The sequence below is a fragment of the Pseudorca crassidens genome, chromosome 6 (assembly GCF_039906515.1).
Source record: "Pseudorca crassidens isolate mPseCra1 chromosome 6, mPseCra1.hap1, whole genome shotgun sequence".
Lineage (NCBI taxonomy): Eukaryota > Metazoa > Chordata > Mammalia > Artiodactyla > Delphinidae > Pseudorca > Pseudorca crassidens.
The window spans coordinates 111,692,230-111,717,263 of NC_090301.1; the positions used below are offsets into that span (position 1 = coordinate 111,692,230).

At 44.0% G+C, this 25,034-nt stretch overlaps 1 long non-coding RNA gene and 1 pseudogene across 1 annotated transcript; both read right to left on the reverse strand.

The window, feature by feature from the left end:
- Positions 1 to 8,422: 8,422 nt before the first annotated feature.
- LOC137225900 (RAD52 motif-containing protein 1-like) lies at positions 8,423 to 17,391 on the reverse strand (annotated as a pseudogene).
- Positions 17,392 to 23,968: 6,577 nt separating this feature from the next.
- On the reverse strand, positions 23,969 to 24,582 carry LOC137225901 (uncharacterized). Its single transcript, XR_010944084.1, has 3 exons — positions 24,437 to 24,582; positions 24,213 to 24,355; positions 23,969 to 24,103 (listed from the first exon to the last, which is right to left on the reverse strand). It is a non-coding gene; the product is annotated as an uncharacterized lncRNA (long non-coding RNA).
- Between the last annotated feature and the right edge of the window lie 452 nt (positions 24,583 to 25,034).

Sequence of the window (25,034 nt, forward strand, 5' to 3'; positions counted from 1 at the left end):
AGCCCATTAAAAATCCCTGGGAGATAAAAATAGAATCTGGGCAATAAAGTCAAGTCTAACCTTTTTTATCCTTTGTGCTTTGTCTAATTTCATGTGTTCCTAGGGTCCCGCATACAGAGGTTCCACACCCGGCACTTCAGACCAGATTTCCTAGTGCAGAATGGCTGGGTCGACACCTCAGCTCCTGGGGCCCAGTGCAGACTCCGCGATATAGAGCCTGAGCTGCAGCCAACCCGGCCCTCGAGAGCTCCGCCCCCTCCCTCCCACTGACTCTGACAGGATCTCTACACAGCAGCCCAGCCCACAGCCCACGGGGTAGTGCATGCTCTCACCTCTCCATTCTCTGATCAAAATATAAAGTTTCCTTTGCTTGTGAACCAAACTCAGTCTCGATCTGTTGGCCCCAATGACACTGGGCAGGGGGACACTTGTTGGGGTCCACTCTGGAGGATCAGTAACAGAAATTGAGACTATTGTAACCTCAATGAACAGATGTGTGAGCCAAACTGTAGTTAACATACAACAGTGTATAAGGCTCGGGTAAAATAAGATGTTTCTAACACTTCCATTTGATATTTCCATCACTTTATTATAAGCAAGTTCAGTGAAAAGGTTTGTCTTATTTGTCAGGTCAATATTAGAGAAACGAAGTGATTTCTTTCCAAGGATGTACATCTAATAATCTTGGTTAAAGCTTCAATCTTGTTTTAAATGCTTTTCCATTGAAAATGATACCTCTCTTTCAGCTCCCCCATTTCTGAGAAGTATAAAATCTTATAATTTATTATTACCAAAGGGGAAAGGTGGGAGGAGGGATAAATTAACAGTTTGGAATTAACACATACACACTGCTATGTGTAAAACAGATCATCAACAAGGAACTACTGTATAGCACAGGGAACTACTCTCAACATTTTGCAATAACCTATAAGGGGAAATAATCTGAAAAAGAATAGATATTTTTATTGACATCATCTATCAATGACAGTTAAAGTGTAACCTAAGGGAAGCTGGTGGTGAGTGCTTCTGACCCTGAAGACTTCAATCATCTAAAGTTTGGACTCTGCCTACTTCCCAAGGCCCTTAATGAACATATGTGTAGCCGTAGCTTAAAAAATTCCCCAGTTTGGGTTTCGGGGAGACACTGATTTTGAAAAAGCCCTGGTGTTCTCCTTACATGAATGGGACTCTTCCTACTGCTAAAACATGTCTGTCACACCCAGAGGATGGTATACCGTCTGATCGGGAAGAGTTTGGAAAAGGCATCTCATCTCCTCATCTCCTGGTGCTCGGGTTCACCCCTCCAGCGTCTTTACTAACAGTCTCCCCACTTGGAGATGTCAGCACTGTCAACATCCTGCTGCGTACAGTTTGGAATTTGTCCAGAGGATGAAGTGGAAGGATGAGGAACAATGAGACACAAGTCCTAGGTGTTTGGACAGGCACAAGTCGCTCTAATTTCCAATCCGGAAGACGTACTGACCAAAGACTAAGATTACCCACGGAAACAGAATAGGGCTTGAGGAAATCCTGCTGTTTTGTGGCACGTTTCCAAAAACGCAAGTTGAAAAATGGAACTCAGGGGCACTAAAATTCACGAAACTGAAGAGCTGAAAATATCTATCGTCGAAAAATGTCTTGAGGTAAGTCACTGAAAAGGACTTGTAAGCAAGGGGGAATGGCAGGAAAGGGATTTGAAGAGGTAGAAAGGACTCGCCATTAAAGCACAAGAAAAGGGGCTGAACATCGCCAACGATGCAGTGGGCCAAAAAGGGCGTATACGTTTTTTCTGAATATATTCAAGAAAAGGGCATACAACCTTTTTAGCCAACCAAACAGGTGGGCACTGGAAATCAATACTACAAAGTGTATCAATTCGCATCAGTCAGAGAAGCCATCCTCATAAAGTGTAAACACCAGAAATGCAGGATAGGGCGAGGAGAAAAGGGAGCCCTGTGAGGCTGATAGTGGAAATGCAAATTGCCAAAGGCCACTCTGGAAAAGGGTATTGTCTTTACTAAAACATCTAAAAAATGAGCTACAGAGCATAGGGCACTTGCACTCATGGGTGTATATGTCAGGAAAAACAAAAATCGACAGGACACAGGCACCCCAACATTTACCGCCTCTCTGTTTAAAAGAGCCTCAACTTGGATACAACCTAAATGTCCCTGGAAGGAAAAAATGGATAAAAGAGATGTGGCACTTATGTAGAGTGGAATATTACTCAGTCAGGAAATCACTGAAATAAAGCCAGTTGCAACAACTCGGGAGGAGTTACATATGATCATTCTAAGTGACGTAATTCAAAAAGAAAAAGATACATATCATAAGATATCACTTAAAAGTGGAATCAAAAATGGCTACACATGAAATAAATTACAAAAGATAAACATAGTGAAATATGTAGAAAACAAGGCTGCTAAAGGGGAAAGGTGAGGAGGGGTGAGGCATTATCCAGGAGGTTGAAATTAGCAAAGATACCGTTCCAAATACCAAATTGATAATCGAAAAGGCCTACACGGTACCTCAAAGAACGGCGCTCAGCACACTCAAGTCACCGAAAAAGAATATATACGACTGGTAAGAATCTGAAGAAGAATTTATTGATGTCTCTCTGCACATCAATGAAGTGGAAATACAGCAGCAAGAAACAAGAGCACTGAAAATCAGCTGTAACCAATATAATAATAAATTTTTTAAAAAGACAGACATAAAAATTCTTACAACTTTTGCTCAGGGGCTGTTAATCAACATGGATTGAACACATATAGACCCACAGCAGGATGAGACATAAGGCTGGAAACCATTCGCGCTAAGAGAATTAGTGAGGTTGGGTGAGCAAATGGAGACCCTTTAAAGTAATACTGCCTGGTACCCATTCCATGGGTCCCAAATCTGCAGGTTCAAGGGAACTGCCTACAGCTAAAACATGCATGGGAAACCCAGAGGACTGTACACCACGTGAATGGGAAACGTGTCTAAAATGCACCTCATTTTTCATCTCCTTGTGTTTGGGTTCGTCATTCCAGCCACTTTACTAAAAAGCTCCCCACTTGGAGAATCAGAGCCTTTAACCTCCTGTTTCGCACAATTTGCAATTTGTGCAGAGGATGAACGGGAAGAGAGAGAACCAAAGAGACACTAGCTGTGGGTGTTTCGACAGGCACATGTCAGTCTGATTCACCATCGGGAAGAAGAATTAACCAAAGGCTCAGCCTGCCGGCCCGGAACCAGAATAGGGCCTGAAGCAATCCTGCGGTTTTGCGGCCAGCTCACAAAAAAGCGAGTTGGAAAATGGAGCTCAGGGGCAGTGCAATTCAAAAAGCTGCAGAGTTATAAATGACACCTAACGTCCAAAAATATATTGAGGTAAGGTAACAAAGACGCTCTGAAGGCAAGGCAGAATTGCAGGAAACAGATTTCAAGAGGTAGATTGGTCTAGCCTTTAAAGCACATGAAAAGCGTCAGAACTTCAACAATGATGCAGTTGGCCAAAAAAAGGGCGTACGCGTTTTTTCCTGAATATATTCAGGAAAAAACGCGTACGCCCTTTTTTTGGCCAACCAAGCAAGCAGGCAATGCAAATCTGCACAACAAAGAAGTCTCACTTCCCACCACTCAAGAGGGCCTTCCGAAAAATGTGTAAAAACCAGAAATGCAGGACAGGCCACGGAGAACAGGGAGCCTTATTACTGGGATGTGCGCGGGGTAAATTGCCGAGAGCCACTCTAGAGAAGTGGATGGTGTTTCCAAAAACATTTAAAAAACAGAGCGACAGAGCATAGGGCACTTCCACTCACGGGCGAATATCTTGGAAAGATTAAAAATAAACAAGACAAAGGCACCCCAAAGTATAGGGTTGCTCTGTGTACAGGAACCTAGATTTCAGTTCACCTTAAATATCCCAAGAAAGAGAACAATGGATAAAGAAGTTGTGGTACTTATGTACAATGGAATATCACTCAGCCATGAAATCAATGTCATAAGGCCAGCAGCAGCACAATGAGTGGATTTAGGCATGAGGATTCTAAGTGAAAGAAGTCACACAGAAAAAGAAACTTATCATAAGATATCACTTATAGAGGGAATGTAAACATGGCTACACATGAGCTGAATTACAAAACAGAACAGAGTCACACATTTAGAAAAAGCACTTATGCCTGCTTAATGGGAAAGGTGAGGTGGGGTGATGCATAAAACCAGAGTTTGAAGTTAGCACATATACCATTCCATAAACCAAATATGTAATAGACAAGACCTACACTTTGTTCAGTGAACTGGACTCAACATCCCCTATGCACTGCAGAGGAATATATGTGACTAGTAAGAATCTTAAAACCTATCTATTGATATGTCTCCATAAGGGAAACAAGTGTGTGTAGAACGGCGTAAACACTGCAGTGAAAATCAGCTAAACCCCATTATAAAAATAAATTTCAAACAACAAAAAAACACAAAGAGAGTGAACGAGACAGAAATTCTTACAAAATTCTTTCAGGGGATGTGATGCACGCTGAATTGACCTTATCTACACCCACAGCTGGATGAGGCATAAGGTTGGACACTTGGGGCTGAGAGGATTGGTGAGGTTGGGTGAGCAAATGCAGACCCTTTAAAGCAATACTTCGTGTTACCCATTCCATGGGTCCCAACTCTCCAGGTTTAAGAGAATCTTCCTACAGCTAAAACAGGCATGGGAAATCTAGAGGATGGTACACCGTGTGATCAGGAAAGGTTTCTAAACCGCACCTCATTTTTCCTCTCCTTGTGCTCGGGTTCGCCATTCCAGCCGCTTTACTGACAATCTCCCCATTTGGAGACTCAGCGCCTTTAACCTCCTGTTTCGCACAGTCTGCAAATAGTGCGGAGGATGAACGGGATGAAGGGGACCCAATGAAAGAATAGCTGTAGGTGTTTGGATGGGCACATGTCACTCTAATTTCCCATCAGGAAGAAGAATTAACCAAAGGCTCAGCCTGCTGCCCCGGAACCAGAATACGGCCTGAAGAAATCCTGCGGTTGTGCGGACAGCTCACAAAAAAGCGAGTTGAAAAACAAAGCTCAGGGGCACTGCAATTCACAAACCTGGAGTTAAAAAGGACAACTTTCGGCGAAAAATATATTGAGGTAAGGCAAAGAAGAGGATGTGAAAACAAGGCAGAATTGCAGGAAACACATTTCAACAGGTATATTGGAGTTTACCAGAAATGCAGGACAGAAATGAAAAGCGGCAGAACTTCGACAATGATGCAGTTGGCCAAAAAGGGTGTATGCATTTTTTCCTAGAAAAAAAAATGCATACGCCCTTTTTGGGCTACCAAGCAAGCGGGCAATGCAAATCCGCACAACAAAGAAGTCTCTCTTCCCACCAATCCAAAGGGCCATCCGAAAAATGTGTAAAAACCAGAGAGGCAGGACAGGCCATGGAGAACTGGGAGCCTTGTTACACGGATGGGCGGGTTGTAAACTGCCAGCAGCCACTGAGGAGAAGTGTATGGTCTTTCCTGAAACATCTAAAAAACAAAGCAACAGAGCATAGTGCACTTCCACTCATGGGCATATATCTTGGGAAGACTAAAAATCAACAAGACACAGCCACCCCAAAATTTAGGGATGTTCTGCTTACAAAAACCTCGACTTCGTAAACCTTAAATATCCCAGGAAAGAGAAAAATGGATAAAGAAGTTGTGGTACTTATGTACAATGGAATATCACTCAGCCATGAAATCAATGTCATAAGGCCAGCAGCAGCATAACGAGTGGATTTAGGCAGGAGGATTCTAAATGAAAGAAGTCACACAGAAAAAGAAACTTATCATAAGATATCACTTAGAGAGGGAATGTAAACATGGCTACACATAAGCTGAATTACAAAACGGAACAGAGTCACACATTTATAAAACGCACTTATGCCTGCTTAATGGGAAAGGTGAGGTGGGGTGATGCATAAAACCAGAGTTTGAAGTTAGCACAGATACCGTTCCATAAACCAAATATGTAATAGATAAGACCTACTCTTTGCTCAATGAAATGGACTCAACACCCCCTATGCACCACAGAGGAATATATGTGACTAGTAAGAATCTTAAAACCTATGTATTGATATGTCTCCGTAAGGGAATCAAGTGTGTGTAGAGCGGCATAAACACTGCAGTGAAAATCAGCTAAACCCCATTATAAATATAAATTTCAAAAAACAAAAAAACACAAAGAGAGTGAAAGAGAAATTCCTACAAAATTCGTTCAGGGTCTGTGATGCACGCTTATTTCACCTTATCTACACCCACAGCTGGATGAGACATAAGGGTGGACACTTTGGGCTGAGAGGATTGGTGAGGTTGGGTGAGCAAATGGAGACGTTTTAAAGCAACACTGCGTGTTACCCATTCCATGGGTCCCAACAGTCCAGGTTTAAGGGAATCTTCCTACAGCTAAAACATGCATAGGAAACCCGGAGGATGGTATACCGTGTGATCTGGAAAGGTTTCTAAAACGCGCCTCATTTTTCCTTTCCTGGTGCTCGCGATCGCCATTCCAGCCGCTTTACTGACAATCTCCCCATTTGGAGACTCAGCGCCTTTAACCTCCTGTTTCGCACAGTCTGCAATTTGGGCGGAGGATGAACGAGATGAGGGGGAACCAAATAGAGAATAGCTGTAGGTGTTCGGCCGGGAACATGTTACTCTAATTTCCCATCAGGAGGAAGAATTAATCAACGGCTCAGCATGCCGCGCCGGAACCAGAATAGGGCCTGAAGCAATCCTGAGGTTTTCAGGCCAGCTCTCAAAAAAAGCGAGTTGAAAAATGGAGCTCAGGGGCACTGCAATTCACAAACCTGCAGAGTTACAAAGGACAACTATTGTCGAAAAATATATTGAGGTAAGGCAAAGAAGAGGATTTGAAACCAACGCAGAATTGCAGGAAACAGGTTTCAAGAGGTAGATTGGAATCTCCTTTAAAGTAGGAAAAGCAGCAGAACTTCAAAAGATTGAAAGATTGGAAAAGATTCAACCTCCTCAGGGGTTTGTGGATGCTGAGCAGGAGGCTCGTGCTGGGGTAAAGATTCAGCCTCCTCAGTGAGCTCTGGATGAGGATTTTGGCCTCCTGCTGGGATGGAGAAATTTCAGCCTCCTCTGGGGGCTCCATAGTTTTATCTGGGCTCCCAAAAAAATCCCTAGGTAGGCTCTCCTCAGGGTAAATGGCATCCATACTGGGATCTAAATAATCACCCTGCAAATGTTGTTCTAGACCCTGAGTGTATTTTTTGAAATTGGCCTGTAGTTCCAACAACAATTTTGGCAAGCTGTTGATGCTGAACTACATCTTTCTTCAGGTTTGGGGTGAACCAATAAACATCATTGGTTTTGAGCTCTTACTACCTAGAGGTGGAACAAGTATTTCAAATGATTGGTGACCTTCAGCCTGATCTAGACCTATGTTTTTAGTCTTATTTTTGTGTCCAGAAGGCAGAACCAAGGGCTAATTCTGATCCCAGTCTAGAACTGGAACTGCCTCTGGGAGCTTTTGCACTGGAACTGCCTCTGGGAGCTTTTGATGTTGGGTTTGCTTGTTATTCAGATCCTGATGTGGAACAGCAAACTGATCTGGCCCTGTAGGCAGCTCTCCAACCGAATCCGTGTCCGGGTATGGAACCTCAGTCTCAGTCAACTCCTGATGAGGCGGGGCCAACATCTGCACTGGAGACGAGGACGTCAAGTAATTAACCCCCCCAGCTTCTGCCAGGGATGTAAGGGCATGGGGCAATTTGGGAGGGGTTCTGAGGCGTGTAAAGACAAAGCCTCGTTCAGCCGTGCGGGGTTGGGGGGTCACCTGGACAGGGCCCAGGGCCCACTCCAGAGGCTGAACTGCCTGGACTAGAAGCCACCGTCGTTGCCATGTGAGAAAGAGACGTGGGGCGCAGCCACGACACAGAGGCGCAGCTGCGACATAACATGCGGCGGCTCCCGGGCGCAGCGACCCAGGCCAGTGAGGAGCCGGGGCCACATCCGCCTTCAGAGCCAAACCGAACTGCTATGCCAGCGCCGCGATGCGAGGGCTCAGGTTAGCAACTGCCTGCCCCGACCCCGCCTAACGTCCCACCCTTTATTTATGAAGTCTTTAGTTATGCCACCATTATTAGGCTCGTGCAGAGATCCAATCCGCGCCACCAGAGTGGGCCTTTTTCCCAGACTCCCCAGGGCGCAAGCCATCCTTCCCCTTGCAAAGGTGACAATTACCTCCTGCCGGGCCCTCTTCCAAACCCCTCCCTGCCCACCCTGGCCCCAAACAATGAGGCGGGATTTGGGCTGCAGACCCGAGTGCAACAAACTCCAGCAGCCCAGGGGTGGAGGGGGGTGGGAAGGATGCAGAGCTTCCCGAGGAAACCAAAGGACCTGGCATTCTGGGAAATTCAAAAGTGCTAGTCCATTTCTGGCAATCTGAACTTTTCCTCCTCAAAGCTGAAATCTGAGAGACATTCTTCCTCCCTTGGCCACACGGCTGACATGAAAAGTAGCTGACCTGCAAAATGATCACCAGTTAGGGTGGCAGGAGGGGGACACTCCTTACAATTATGCTAAAATGTTGCCATTTCCTGCAAACTCTCAGTATTCACGTCTCATGATTCATTCACCACTCTATTATAAGGGGGTCACCACTGAATCAGAGATGACTCCAGAACTTCTGTAGGAGGGATTTGGTGCAGGTGAGCAATTCATTCTGGGAAAGAGAGTCTAAAACCAAGTGAATGGCTCTTTACATTAGCATGGGAAAACTTCCCCCATCCCAAATTGCCTCAACAGAGCCATTAATCTAGAAAAAACTACAGTGTCACTTTCCACAGGTCTACCCTGTGTGCACACATGGAGAAGACACTTAGAATGTTAAAGTCAGCATATTAAGTAATTTTCTTGAAATACTGTAACTAGCACCCAGTTTACTTTCTTCACAGTTCTTTTTATAATCTATTAATTTTACTCCTTTTTAATTGTCTGCTATACCTTTAACACCTAAACTCCAAGAGAGAAGGAGCTTCATCCTATTTCCAGTGCCTAGCACATAATGGTTTCGAAACGGAACTGATTCCAAGATTGGCCTCATTTAGGAGTGGATCTGTTGTTATAATCAGGTTTCCAAAATCTTTAGTATCAATACGGAATCCTTTCCTCTCACATTTCACAGGAAGCTAGACTTCTTAAAGCCCAAACATGGATACGTTTGAAGTTTCCTTGACTGATTTAAATTGAAATGAAGTAATTATTTTGTACAGGAAAAACTTTCAAAAATTTTTCATTTTTCAGAACATAACCACCTTTTCTCTACTTTCTTCCCTTCAAAACAAACTTTGCAACATTGGGGTGACTTAAATAATCAGAAATCTTGCCCCAAATTAAGCTGTTAATGGTATGAAACACATATTTTGCTCCTTTTAAATAAAAATCCTATATGCAGTACATTAATGTTTTCTTTCAGAAATTATGTTGACAACTTAAGCCCTAATTCGAGGCATCCATATAACTGGTTTACAGAAAGGTTCTTTGGCAAAATATTTAACACAAGATATATATGAGATGCTGAGATCTGGGTAATACACCTCACTGGAAAGGCATGAATAGTTTTTAAACACTGTAGCATAATCACACTTAAGACCACAGTTACTTTGTTCCCAAATCCCTGCAATTCTATTTGAGGGGAGTTCTAAAGGCCTGTGTCTTCTCCTGTGTCCACACGTAGACGTACACTGGTGGCCCTCAATCCTGCTCTCCAAACTTCAAGTAAGGGGCCAGAGCCAAGGCTCGGAACTTGGGAAAGTCCTAGAAATTCCCTGCCTCAAAAGCACTTTCAGAGTTTCACCTTTTCCTAAGGAAGACAGAACTGAATAGATATGCCGAAGTCTTCCAAATCCTGCTGGTTGTTTTGAATTATGGCTCCACTGGCTGTGTACCCCTTGAGCTTTTATCTCCACATACTTGAATTAAATCCTGTAGCTCCTCTTCGATTCTAGCATCTGTGACCTCTTCACAGGGTCTAGATGCCACAGCTGTTTTACCACTTTCTGAAATAAAGTTAACAACGATCAATTCAGAAGTTTTCTTGTTCTAAAACTTCCTTTATACAATGGTAGCACCCAATAATTAAACATTCTTTTGATTTCTAAAAGCAGAAAATAAGAGCATTTTCCTAGAAGTTCCCTCATCTGACACTTCAGTTTTTGTCATAATTATTTGTGAAATAATATATAAGATGTAACAACTTTGGTTCAAAAACCTTTATGATCTTAGAAATAAGAACTAAGGAATAATGACAGAGGAATTAAAAGCTGTGAAAACAAAAATGTTCAATCACAATACAATTAAATAGGAAGGCATTAGGTGCAGGTCAAAGTGAGCTCAAACCTGGGATAGATATCACTGGGCTATAATAGATACTTCCTATTAGAAGCAAGGCAAGTGCCTACTCCTTGGGACCAAAATTCTACCAGATACAATGAACAAAGCTTTGGAGGTAGAGACAGAGACAGAGGGCATTTGAACACTCTACTGGCAGAAACCGGCCCATGTACCTTTTGGACAATACAGCTTTCCTCAAGGCAAGCTAGAACCACCAGGCTTTTTGGTCTAAGGACTTTTGGGTACATATAAGGAGTACCTTGGCATATTAGGCACAAACAACCCAGGCATTTAGTTTGGTTCTTAAATGTTGTTACCCAGAGTTGACAGCTGATGGAGCTTCTGCCTGATGACCAGGGAAGTCAAACTTCACTTGGAAGGACTGCCCAGGCTGGAAGGCCACGATCAATCCAGGGTCAACTCTTTCTTACAAGCAAATAAGGTCTCTGACAACTTATCTAGGATTTCTCAGTCTCTCAGCCTGCAGGGCTGTGAAGCAGGGGAGCAATTCTGTTCTGGGAATCTACTAATCATAAAGTTTCCTTTGGGCACAGACTGTGACATTCTCACCGCTGTATAACCCAATAGGGAACACAATCAACGCTCTTCAGTAGCATGACCAGTTTCAAGGCTCACAAAAACGTAGCCGATTATTATATAAGAATCATACTCACCCAATATATCAGAAATGAAGACTGAAATTAAATTGATTCCAAAAACATAATCTAATAAACTTTTCAATAAGAAAATAACAATGATAATAATAGTCAATATATTTTGTCTGTTTACTATGTTTCAGGCATAGTTCTAAGCTTTTCACATTCATCATCTCATTTACTCTTACAATATCTCCCATTAGGTGGTAAGCTGAATTACTAACCCTATTTGCAGATAAAGAAATTGCAGCTTAGAGATATTAAATACTTTCAAATGTCTCTGGCTACAAAAACCTAAATTTGCAACAACAACAACAAAAAAATTTAAGAGACAAAGTTAGGCCCCAAACACAGGTGTCCAAGGCTTATAATGACTACACTATTCTGTATGATAAGCAAGCAATTGAGGAAGAAGTGGATCAAAAACTTTCTGTATGAATTGAGGCAAGTCATTCTACATCTAAACACTGGGGACAATAATATTTGCTGTCGTTTTTCTCATAAATGACACAAAGAACAAATTTAAGATTGCTGCTGTGAAAGCATCTGGTGATTGAAAGAATATGTCATGTTGTAGATAAACATTATTTTCATCCAATTAACTTTTCAAATAAGTTTATTTCCTCACTGAAACTGAAGCACTTCAATGACAATCAAAAAGGTCTTACCTAAAACCACAATCAGCAGTTTCTGGATGCATCTGTCATAGCTTTCTGAATAGGAAGCTTCTGAGTTACCTTCCTTTTCATAAGGAATGAAAACGACCCTAAATACAACCAAAAGAGTTGAATTTAAAATGTCTATCTGAAAAACTGATTTCTAGGTAGTATGTTTAAAACTAAAAATGCATCTGTGATTCTTAGATCATAACCTCAGTGATTAAGGGCAGGAACAACACTGGGGTACGGGTGAATGTCTCTGTTGCAGGTATACCCTGGCATGGCACATTTTTACTGCTCAGATCTACTCTGGAAGTTCCTAAAATACTAGACGGGAAATGCAAACTAAAAACGTGGCACAAATCTCATATTACTCACAGATTTCAAATGGACAAGCTGAGGCTACACTGCTACAGACACTGCCCTCGTGTGCGTAAAGGGCTGGATTCATACAGTGAGGTAGATTTGGTGGTAGTGCAGATGATCTGGCCTGTCCTCAACCATCACCCACTCAGGTGGATGGTGGAGCCTCCTCCACTCCATTCGCTAACAGCCCTGCCTCTGACTTAAAACCCTAAGCCCAAGTGCCATGGATTCTAGGAATAAACTCAGTACCAATCGGAATCCCCTTTCTAGGGATCTACATTTACTCTTTATGCTCAGGCCCTTCTATAGGAGGCAAAGGACTGAACATTTACACATGAGTTTATTTCAATCTTCAGACAATGATTTTGTTGGGATAACTGAAGGCCAGAAGACATCTGTATATGAAGGACTATTTTAGCACAAAACAAATTATTAACCAAAAAAACCACTAATTTTCCCTCCTCCTAAGCTTCTTGGCAGGCAGTCAGTTCTCAAATTCTAAGTTTAAGGTGCTGTCAGGTATTGCCTAAGATAAAAACCTATATTGTCGGGCAGAAAAATTCTGCCCAGGGCTATAGTTGCTTAGCAAAGGTGATGATGTATCTGAAAAGTTGAGTTTCAGAAAGAAAGGAAAAAAGAGAAATCCCACTGCCTCACCTCCCCACACACACACACGCATACTGGAAAACAGACCTTCCTCCAACTTACCCAAAGGTTCCTCAGCCACGACAACTCCAGGACTCCTGCACTCGTGGAAGGGAAACACCACCTCTAAAGCACAAAAGAACTTCAGGCTTTGCTTCTGAAGTGGTGGCACAGTATCTTCATTTTCCCTTTCTTCAAGGTTAGAAAGATCCTGAAGCTGTTAGGATTTTGAAGTAAAGGCTAGACTTCAACATATTCTGTTGTTAGAAATAAATACTAAACTCCAGCAATCCCAGGTAATAGTTTAGGTATGCTATAGCTTCAAAATCAAGTGAGACTTGCAAATGAATGACTAGATATGGACAACTATTTTTTATTATATACCAAAAAAATACTGGAGAAAATTAGGGACACCACCATCCAAGTCATTGAGATTATCACTAATTCTAGGTGGCAGGCCAATGCTCAGATACTTCCATGTGGAAGTATCTCACATCTCCTCCCCAAAGCCCTGTTCTATTCTTCTCTCTAAAGTATAGGAGTTCAATGTTGGAAGGAGTCTGGTTAGTCGAAGAAAATCTACAGAGTTTACCTTGATGATCCTTTTTGACCACCCATGGAAACCAAAGTATTAATTTGCCAATTCTTGGCATCTGGAGCTGTTTAGGGCAAGCGTATTATGATGAACCGCCTTCTGTCTGGTGCCGAGATGAACCTAAAGACCTAAAAATATCACTACCCTACATAGAGATTTATTTTGGATACACCTGAGATTTACCAATACCAATTTCATAGAGTGGTTGTGAAGATTAAGTAGGACATTTTAAGCAATGAGTTCACAGTGAGCCCTAAATACATGTTATTTATTATTTTTAAGTCAGTACTTTTCTGCATCATTTCCAGGGCCCCTGATTAACCAGAAGGTTCCCTGACCTCTGGTGGTGAAAGTGATGATGAAAGCAACCAAGGAAGCCCAGCAGAAGCCTATTATGGGGCTGGGGGTAAGCAAAGGAAGTGAACTCTTTTAGTCGTCTCATCCTGTGGTTCCTGCTTGAGAATATGACCTGAAGAGGAGACAAGATGGACCTGCCACTGAATTAGGACCTTAATCTGTAGCACCCCCTCCCCAAATTACTAATCCTGTTAGAAGAGGGAATACGAATACCTCTATAAATGTAAATAAAGCAACCAAATGAATTAGAGGTTCATCTGAATTAACAAGCTTCTTTGAGAGTGCAAATATATCCACTCTTAACTCTCTAAAGAACTTACATATTACTGTGGATTTTTTACATCACTAGTTCTTTCTTAAATGTCTATTTCCATTTTGAACAGGATGTAGTATATTAATATAGTCATAAAAATTCAAATAACACAAATAAAGTCAAAGCATTGTTAATTCTTCATTGATTTGTTTGTGCATCTTCCTCTGTCACTAGTTTATGAGCTCCTTAAGTGCTTGAAGGAACCATATATTATTCTTCCCTTGTTAACAAGAAACAAGCATAGATCTTGGCATATAATAGAGTGATGGTCTGTTGACTGAGTGAATGAATGAGTACATAAGAAATTGAAATTACTTTCTCCAACTGAAGCTGCATGCGGGGAAGGAGAAATGAAGATTAATTTTTAAATGTTGAGTGTCGCATGGGAGGCTAGGCCATGTACAGTGAGTCAAATGGAGCTGTCCTGAACAATTAGGAAGCTTCAGAAGGGCTCTGAGCCCCTGGGTAGTAGAGACAGTTGACATCCGGGATAACCTTGCCACAGTTCTTGTTGGCAAACATTTCCCTTCATGCTACTGAGAAAAATTCAGATACTTTTGGCCTTTCCTTCATTTTATTGTAAGATGTTATTCTCTTTTCTCTATTTATAAGAAATACAGGGGAAAAAGATAAGAAGTATGTATAACTGCCAATAAATAAAAGAACACATAATTGGATCTTCACTGCTGGTGCAGTGGTTAAGACTCCATGCTCCCAATGCAGGGGGCCCTGGTTCAATCCCTGGTCAGGGAACTAGGTCTCACATGCATGCTGCAACCAAGAGTTCGCACACCACAGTTAAGGAGCCTGCAAGCCACAACTAAAGGAGCCTGCCTGCTGCAACTGGGGAGCCCACGTGCCCCAACTGGGAAGCCCTTGAGCCACAACTAAGGAGGCCGCCTGCTGCAACTAAGACCCGGTGCAACCAAATAAATAAATAAATAAAATTTTAAAAGAATGCATAATTAAAGTAGGTAACAATTTCAGGGTTGTGGGCATTAAACTAAGGCTCTGCATTAACACAGAAATCTAATACGAATGCCCTTTCCTCTGAACTCTATAGTGACTTGTAGAACATTCTATCAGTGACGGGCTTTATGCTGTGAAAATCTCAGAACCTACGCTTATGGAATGGTCTTAATGTCCAATATAAGAAAAGAACTCATTACTCACAACTGATACCAAGTAACTGTTTCATAATCTTTCCAGGACCATCTGTCATATCTGAGTGGTTATGTGAAATGGTCGCAGGGTCTGCAAAAACAAGAATGCCTGAAACAAAATCATTTCAATCCCAGGGAGTACAGCCAGGATTGAAGAGGATGTTAAACAGGGTACAGAAGTGGGAGGCAGTGTACATGGAGTCCCATCTGAGGAGAGTTCTCAGATTCAATAAAGGTGAAATCAGTGAGTAAAGAAATATGGGTGAGAAGAGGCAGCAAGGTCAGTAGGAAGTAGCCAGAGCAAGAAGCCAATCAGAGAAGACACACAATTATAAAGGGAAAGGTCTGGGAAATCTAAGCCTCACTCACTTATTCAGAGGAACTGAAAAGATCCTGAAAAAGGAATGGTGGCTGAATGGAGGCATATAATGAAATGTTAATTCTGGGGAAGTAAAATTGGATGGCATGTTGATATGGAATAAGGTTTCTACAATGCATTAAAGAATATTTTAACCATTTTCTGGAATCTGAAGGGAGTTCTGATTAGGCAGTTTGAGAGTGATGATGATGATGAAGCCTCCTTTATCTTACATCTGACAAAAGTTCGTCAAGCTCCGTACATCCCTGGTGGCACAGTGGTTAAGAGTCCGCCTGCCAATGCAGGGCACACGGGTTCGAGCCCTTGTCCGGGAAGATCCCACATGCCGCGGAGCAACTAAGCCCGTGTGCCACAACTACTGAAGCCCGCATGCCTAGAACCCGTGCTCCGCAACAAGAGAAGCCATTGCGATGAGAAGCCCACGCACCACAAGGAAGAGGAACCCCCGCTCTCCACAACTAGAGAAAGCCAGCGCTCAGCAACAAGACCCAACGCAGCCAAAAATAAATTAATTAATTAATTAACCAAAAAAAATTTTGTCAACCTCACATATTTAAAATCCACATAAAAGTAAATATAAGGAAAACTCTTGTGAAGATTTCTTAAATTAAGGGGCAGCATAAAATGACATTGGGTTTAACATCAGTTAAGTTTGGGTTTGCCCTCTAGTTTCCACATTTACTGTCATGAACCTTACGTAAGTCACTTAACCATCCTGAGTTCAAGTTTCTTCATCTAAAAAAAAGAAAGAACTGGGGAACTGGGGGATCAGTGGAGCAGTGCATTTGAGAGCATTCTGTACACCACAGTGCTGTACAAACGCTGGCCTTCCCCCCCCCCCGCCCCCCGGGATCTTAGTTCCCCGACCAGGGATTGAACCCAGGCCCTCAGCAGTGGAAGTGCAGAGTCCTAACCACTGGACCGCCAGGGAATTCCCGATGGCCTATTAGTTTTAAATTCAGCACTTCATCCCAGTAGAGTAAGGAATTCCACATTTGGACCCACCTTGACTGGAGATGTGTGAAAAAGCTGCTTCTGGTCGCACGCCTTTTGGGCGCTGTGGGCATCCCTTGCTGAATAAAACTTGATGATGGCATAGAACCCAGGACCAGCCACTGCTGTGTTTGGGAAGACTCGGACCGAATACAGAAGGCCAAACTGGGAGAATACTGTGAACAGAGAATGCTGTAGGGTGGTCCCACGCTAAATAAGTGCAGTAAATTTCAGGCCCAGGAAACCAAACCGCCCATTCCCTTATACTCCCCCAGCCTTTCGCCACAGGCAACTGTGGTGAGGATGCAACTCCAAACACTTCTCATTGCATGAACAAGGTTCCCTCTGAAATCCTAAGCTTCGAGAAGCATTAAGAGGCAATGCACCACCACTTCCCTGGTGGTGCAGTGGTTGAGAGTCCGCCTGCCAATACAGGGTATACGGGTTCGTGCCCCGGTCCGGGAAGATCCCACATGCCGCGGAGCGGTTAGGCCCGTGAGCCGTGGCCGCTGAGCCTGCGCTCCGCAACGGGAGAGGCCACAACAGTGAGAGGCCCGCGTACCGCAGAAAAAAAAAAAAAGAGGCAATGCCGTCTGTTGGGAACTGTCTCTCAAAAATCTATGGGGAAGAGCTGACTGCTCAGGTCGGCTCTAGAACTACGATTCCTCTCAGCGGAGACCACAGGCAAATTAGGTACTGAAGCAGTACCCCGGGGCGCCCAGTTACTGGGGCGCGGGGCAGTTTCCTCCACCCCTCCCTCCGCCCCGGCTCGGCTCACTTGCAAGGCCTCAGCCGTGGGTCCAGAGCGCAGCTCCCACACCAGCAAGGTTTTCTCACCCACTGTGAGAACCGGAAAAGGTACCAACTCCACCATCCTACTGCCACTGCGCGTGCGCGGCTCGAGGCGCAAACGGACTGCGCCTGCGCACGCGCGCTCGCGCGTTTTTAGAACCGGGAGCCTGAGGGGCGGACCCAGCTTGGTGGGAGTGGGACGAGGGCGGTGCTCGGACCTCTCCCTCGACCCTCCCACTCCGGGCGTGTCTCTTTCTCTAGGTCTGCTTCTGCAACCCAGGTGGCCAGAAGTCTTGGAGTTTAGCGCTTTTATTCAAGTGTATTTTTAGCGTAGAGTCCAAAGTGTGAGTTTACGGGATCGAATGGTGCGGACATCTTTATAGCAGCTGGCTTCATCTTCAAACTCCCGGAGAAGACTAGAGTACCAAGTAGTTAGCGCTAACTATCCACTGAACTTTAAAAATTTAGATTTCCCGACTCTGTGTGAGAAATGACCACCAAAGATGCAATCCTTCGACTTGAGTGTTTTCATGAGTCTTGAATATAAAAATCAAGGTATAACATTAAAGCCATCAACAGTCTAGTATGAAATTCTTAAAAAGCTATTTTCTAGCTCATTTTCCTAAAGTACCCCCAAATCACCGAGCACATTTCTCCATCCCCACGACTTTCTCCACCTCAATATATCAGACCCTTATCCCCACCCATTACCTACTTCTGAGCTCTTTTACTTCAAAAATTGTTGACTTTGGAGGAATTACTTGGATCTTGATACTGTTTTAAACCAATAACTATAGATTTATTATCCATATCATCCATTGCATTCATTGTATGTATCCATTTATTCATTGTATCCATTATCTGTGTATGGAGATTATCTCCATAATCTTCTCCAGATAGATTATGAACACCTCATGAACAATATTTACAGATTTATCATCCTTTTTCTGGTACCTATTACACTCATACTCTATTAGGTACTCAAGTATACTTGGGATTAATCCGTTGCGGAGCATGGGCTGTAGGCAAGAGGGCTTCAGTAGTTGCAGCACGAGGGCTCAGTAGCTGTGGCTCGCAGACTCTAGAGCACAGGCTCAGTATTTGTGGCACACAGGCTTAATTGCTCTGCGGCATGTGGGATCTTCCTGGGCCAGGGCTCGAACTCATGTCCCCTGCATTGGCAGGCGGATTCGTAACTACTGCTCCACGAGGGAAGTCTGGAAGGCGGATTCTTTACCACTGGACCATCAAGGAAGTCCCAGGATCAGCGTTTTAAAGAAGCATCCCAGAAATGTTTGAGTGTAGAGGGCCACAGACCATATTTTGAGAAATGATATTTCCCTATGGACACCTTTCCTCTGGCAGCCCTTTTAAATGGCAGCTATGTTCTCTCTGATGCTGCACTGCCTGCAGTCTACCCAGCTTTCAGCTTTCATTGCAGTGAGAACATTCCAGAGACCAACAAAGGATGAACTCCAGGTGTTTCTCCAGTCACCTCTGGGGCTGACTGCATGCAACCAGTACCTCACCTGCTGCCCAACTACAGTGACACCTTCCAGATTTGTGACTCAGCTAGCTCTCCACCATGTTATTCTATGTAGACACCACCCGCCTTTTACAAAGACTCGGACACCCATAAGCCTATAAAAACAAAGGAGTAGGGCTCCAGGACTTCTCCAAGTACAGGCGGTGCCTCCTCACCATACCTGTATATGGACGCATGTTGGATAGTGTTGGTTGGCTCTTGACACCCATTTCTACCCCCTTCTCTGCAGGTGCTGGAAGCCTGGGAACCATATTTCACAGATCCCCTCGACAGCAAGGTTCTGCCAATAAAATGTACTTGTGTGAAATTTGGAAGGTGGAAAGCAGATGGAAATCATTCTTTCCTCCTCTGCAGCAGACTCCATATTCCCCATCTAGTCATCACCCTTGGGGCTTTGGGGCTGCAATGACCTCATCAGTGGTTTCCCAAAGTTTCCTGACTTCTGAGTGGCAGCAGCAGTTTTGAGTCTATGGAAAGCAGCTGTGATGAAGTAACCTGAAGGCTAGTGCTACAATGCCCCCATCCCCAACTTTCACCACCATTAGCCCCTTCAATGCTAAGCACCAACTGTTTGGATATAATCTTTCTCTCTTTCTGGCTTTTTTTTTTTTTGCTTGAAATATCTAGAGTGCTTTCTATTTTCTTGTCTATGGTAGTTTTAAAATATATCCGCAAATTCTTTGACTCTTCTTTCCTCAAAAGGTGCCGTCCAAATCCCCTCATCTTGAATGTGAGCTGGAACGAGTGACTGACTTCTAACCATGCTATGTGGCAGAAGTGGTGCTATGTGCCTTCTGAGGCCAGGCCATAAGAGGAATAATAACCTCTGTCTCTCTCTTGGACAGCTCCCTCTGGAGGAAGCCAGCCATCATGTAGTGAGGACAATCAATCAAGTAGCAGGTGGACAGACAGCCCCATGCAGGGAGGAAATGAGGCCTCCCTCTAACAACCAGCACCACCCTGGCAGCCAGGTAAGGGAGTGAACCATCTTGGAAGTGGGCCCTGCAGCCTCAGTCCAGCCGTCAGATGACTGCAGCCCTGGCCGATATCTTGAGGACCTCATGAGAGACCCAGAGCCAGAACTGCCCAAGATATTCCTAAAGGTTTGACACAGAAACTGTGAGCAATAAATGTTTATTGTTGTTTTGAGCCACTATTTTGGTGTGATCTGTTACATACCACCAGATAATCAATACACTGTCTGATTCAGGGGTTGAAACAGACAGACTTGAGACCCTCAATATACTGAACTGGCATATTAATGAATGATGCCCTCGTAACGATTGGGGACTTCGGTCCTGGGCTCCAAGTCTTATCCTCTACCACAATACTTGCCATGCCAACAACCCACAGATTTTCCTGGACACGAAATTCCTCAACCCCCTACTGTGCAAATATACAATAGGGTTTTATTGTTCGTGGGGGAACTTATAAGCAGAAGAGTAAGAGTGCACTCAATCCCCCAAGCTTTCAGAGAAGGGGATTAGACCAGACTTACCTGGATTGTGTATCCCATGACGTGTTGAGTTCCCATAGGGGAGGAGACAGCCAGGAGTGCATCACAGTTACAGGGATGGTGAGGCAGGGAACATCACAGTTACAGGGATGGTGAGTTACAGGGATGGTGAGTCAGGGTACTACTAAAAATGGCAACTGCTTGGTGACAGAAATGGTCACAGTAGGAGGGGGAGCCTATTTCTCCATTGCTCTCGCTGGTACCTGCTGAGCTAGCTTTTTGCTGAGCTACTGAAAGGGGAAAGGAATGAGTGTCCAGGACTACCCGAATTATTTCTCATCACCTTCTGGATTCCCAACACCTCACTGATCTCCATTCCCAGGTTACATTTGGACCTTATCATCATCTGGAATTTGTCATAAAATATCTTAAAAGTACAATCTTTCATTCTCTGAACATAAGCTCTTGTCCTTTCAGTTCTCACTCATGTGTATCTACCATACATGGTCTTCAGTTGCATCAAAACCTCTGGTCTGGTGCCCCATTTTCTCCCAGTTCCTACTTGGTCTAAACACCCAAGTTGACCTCTCGGCCTCTCTACTTTTAGGCCACCATCAAAGTACTCTTTATAAAACTCGAGCTTGGTCATGTCTCTTCTCTCTTTAAAACATTGTAGTTTGTGCTCTGTTCGCTCAAGGCCATGTGCCTTGACCAGGCCCTTTGGGATTTGTTCTCTGCTCGCCCGCACAGCCTCACCTACTGCCCTTTCCTCCTTGTGCTTCATGCTTGGGAACACCGGACTGCACACGCTTCAAGCCCACCCAAAATTTCATGCCTCTTGCCTCTGTACTGTCCTCCGTCTAGAATGCCTTTCCTTCATTTCATCCTCCCAAGAAACTTCTGTTTGGCTTCCTTCTTCTTCCCCTCCTCTAAGACATCCCTCACATTTACTCCTTTCCAGCCAACCAAGAAGTGAACCACTTCTTGGTACACTGCCATTGTCATGTCAACACACTGTCTTCTATGTATAATATGTCTTCAGGTGTCTGTGCCTTCTCTCAGTCTTAGGGCCCCACAATAGCAGGGACTTTGTCCTAACCAACTCTTTCCCCAGCACCAGGCACAGTGTCTGGCATATAATCCAGGCCCAGAACAAGTTCTACCTTTTTCATGGACCCTCCCCAGTTTCCTAACCTTCCCTCCTCTAAATCCTACAATTTTCTTCTCTGTATCACTTTTGCCCTAATCATATATGGTCTCATTTATTATCTTTTAAAAAGTGACTCATTTCTCCGACAGATTTCATCGGAATCAAAATTTTCATTCATTTAGTAGCTGTTGGCCTTGTATCTCCCTCTCCCCTTCTATCTCTCAGGTCTCAGTAAGGAGTTGGACTCTGAGCTAGTTTGTCCATCATAAGATGGTGACAGAGGCAGCCCCAGGCGGCCATGTTTTGTACCACCTGACCCTGGGCACCCCTCCTGCTTCTGGGCCACGGCCAGGGATGAGTCCCTGATGCAAGGAGAGACAGCTCACTCACAGGCTGCCCAGGTGAAGTCTCTGGCTCTGGCAAAAACACTGCCCAATCTAGGTCAAGCTGGGCAAAGCAGAATCTTACTCTTGGGAATTTCAATTTACAAATACGGTAGGGTAGCATTTGAGACTAATAAAAAATTGTACAAATCTGTGGTAGTATGATACGAAAAATATTATCTAAGCCTCATTTATGTACTGACTTTGACATAATGGAAATCTCCCAAAATAGGAACCTGGAGGTACCCAGAATCCTGGTCGGCACGCTGGGAAGCCCAGCAGTACAAGGATCTCTACCCCTGGTTTCTCGTCAGCTCCCTGTCTTTGTGATCACCTCTCTTATTGAAATCGGACCCCCACTCATTACAGAGTTTGAGCGGGCATGGGGACCTTCCGCTCTTGTGACCTAATAGTGTAACCAAAGTGCCTAGTACTGTACCTGGTCCATAGCAGGTGCTCAATACACAGCAGCTGCCTCCTTCTCCTCATTATTATCATTGTTATCAACTCTTTGGTGGCAAACACAGCTTATACTTCTCTGCATCCCTGTTGGAGGCTAACAGTTCTGGGCTCCAACCTTAACTCACACTTTTGGACATGGGGCCTTGGGCCCTTGAGCAGATTACCTACATTCTTTAAACCCTGTTTCCTATCTGTCAAACGAGGATAACAAGATATGCTTCCACGGATTGTTGGGCTAAATAAGACCATAAGATGCCTAACCCAGGTCTTGGCACCAAGCAAGCAAGTGGTAAATGTTAGCTGCTGCTGCTTCCTATTGTTAGTAGTATTAGTCATGCGCCTTAAACACAGTAAATACTTGTTGCCTCACTGAAGTCACCACCCAGAGAAAAACACTTGTTTTTCATTCTCAGTAAGAAACTTTGGGAGGTGACTTGGGCAGGCACTGAGAGAACAGATGTCTCTCATGAAGCATCAGCAAACTAATAAATCAGAAGAACTGATGGGCCGTTCACTTTTCTCGGAACCCCACCCAACCGGCAGAACCTTCTGGGCTGTCTCCCAGGCCCACTGATCCTCTGGGGGACCGTGTGCTATCACCCCATGGCTTGCACCGTTCTTCACCTCACATTACTAAACCGCCAGCACTCTCTGTGGTCATTTAGGTACATTATCAAATCGTGTTCCTCCAGAATTTCTTTTACTCATTAATGTATTTAACTCTCACTGACTTAATAAATGTGATTAATGACTTTCTTGGCAGGAGCGGAAGAGCCTTTGCACCTTCCTCAGGTGGCACTGTCTTTATATAATCATTTGGAATCATGCAGCCCGGGGCCTGTGCTGGGTGAGGCAGGAGGTGGGTAGGTTTGGTGCTGGGCTGAGCTGTAGGGAGCCGAGCAGCACACAGCTGACCCGCAGTGGGGTCAGGAGAGGCCAGGGCCTGAGGAGGGCCGTCTTGGGCAATGGCTGCTCTCACACGTTCTTCTTTACCCTGTCTTTCTGGCACCTCCCTGCTAGTTATCCAAGGGTTGGGATTTTTTTTAAAGAAAAAAAACAACCTAATGGGAATTTTCCACCAGCTTGAAATGGTGGAGAACCCCCTACCAAGACAGGGTACACATTTGTCATGAGTTTGAGAACCTGGAAGAAAAGTCAGGCCTTGGCTCCACAGTGGAGGGAGGCCCAGTGATCCAAATATTCTGGCAACCACAATGACCGTACGTGAGGGGCCAGAAGTAGATGATCCTCTATGGGCAGGAGGTCGAGCATGTTGTAAATAACTGGTACTTGATGAACCAGGAGACAGAGAACCAGAATCAATTGTTATTTGATTGAATGATCTACGCCCCTTGAGGATGGTATGTTTTCCAGTTCCCAGGGACAGATGATACTGGGGAAACAACGCAGGGAAGCCCCTCTTCATCCTTCTACTCATCCTCCTTTGCCCACATTTCCTCTTGTGGAAGTACTGGCTACCATGAAGGATTCTAGTTTCAGCTCTGCTTCTTCTTGCAGGCCCTTGTTATTGGTATATAAATATTCAACTATTTACATTTTAATTCCTTACCACATGGTTAGACTTGGTTATGAATTTATACATTTTAATATGAGAAAAATAAGTATTTTACAAGCAATGCTGAAAGCCAATATTAAAAAATAAAATCTGCAGGTGGCTTGAGGCAGAACAGCGCTCACTCTGTGGCAGTCTCATCTGCTGTCTCACTTTCCTCACCCGCCTCTTCATCAATCCAATATGCAGCCAGAAGCTTCTCTGCTGGGGCTTTGATGACTTCCCTGGGGTAAGACGAATAATGCCAAGGCTTTTACTTTTGAAAGGAACAATTATAGTTTTCATTATTTCCTCATTTTAGATGAGAATTTTATACTGTCCCCTATCATTTACCCTGCATCCTTATAGAATATCTCATCCTCATCAGAAGACTCCCTGTCGTGTAGCTTTTGTGCCATGTTTTCCTTGCATGTGGCGTTGAGAGGCCTATACGTATTCCTAAGTCAAAGTGGCCGCCTTCTCCCGAAAAAGCCCTCCTAGAACACAGAAAGGGAAATATTAATTCTGCATCTACCCTGCTTTCTCTGGCCACAGTACTTTATCCTCCTCAAATTTACCTGACTCTCACTTTCCCCTGAGCTTCTCTTACGCAGCAGAAATCGAAAAAAGCCCCTTGGAGGAAACACACACAGTTAGTGTTACACGTCATTTTTCATCTCTCTCACAATGTGTTATCTCTGGTTGTATTAGGACTAAATGGGTACCTCAGTCCATAATCACAATGAGCAAAATCACCACAGATCCGGGATCTTGAAAATCATTGCATGCATGCTGTCCTTCCAGAAGTTCTCTGTGTCTGTCCAAATTGGCCCCCCAGTGTCTCTGGGGAGACCTCTGCATGTGGCTTAGCATGGAGTATAGGCAGGATAGGTAGGTAATAAGGATCTATTATTATTATTCTCATTTTATTCAGTAGAACATTGAGACCCAGAGGTTGAAATGACCCACTTTTCTCTATAAGAATTTGTCCATGAAGAAAAAGTAGTCCAAGCTGGCAAGGTTCAGTGATATTTATATGTCTAAACATGAGAGTGATAATCATCTGTGCCCATGAGGAATCAAACCTGGGACCTTGACCTCATTAGCACTGAGCTACTAGCTCTTTGGAAATATAAGGCAGTGAATGGTACGAGAGAATTAATGCACATCACAACT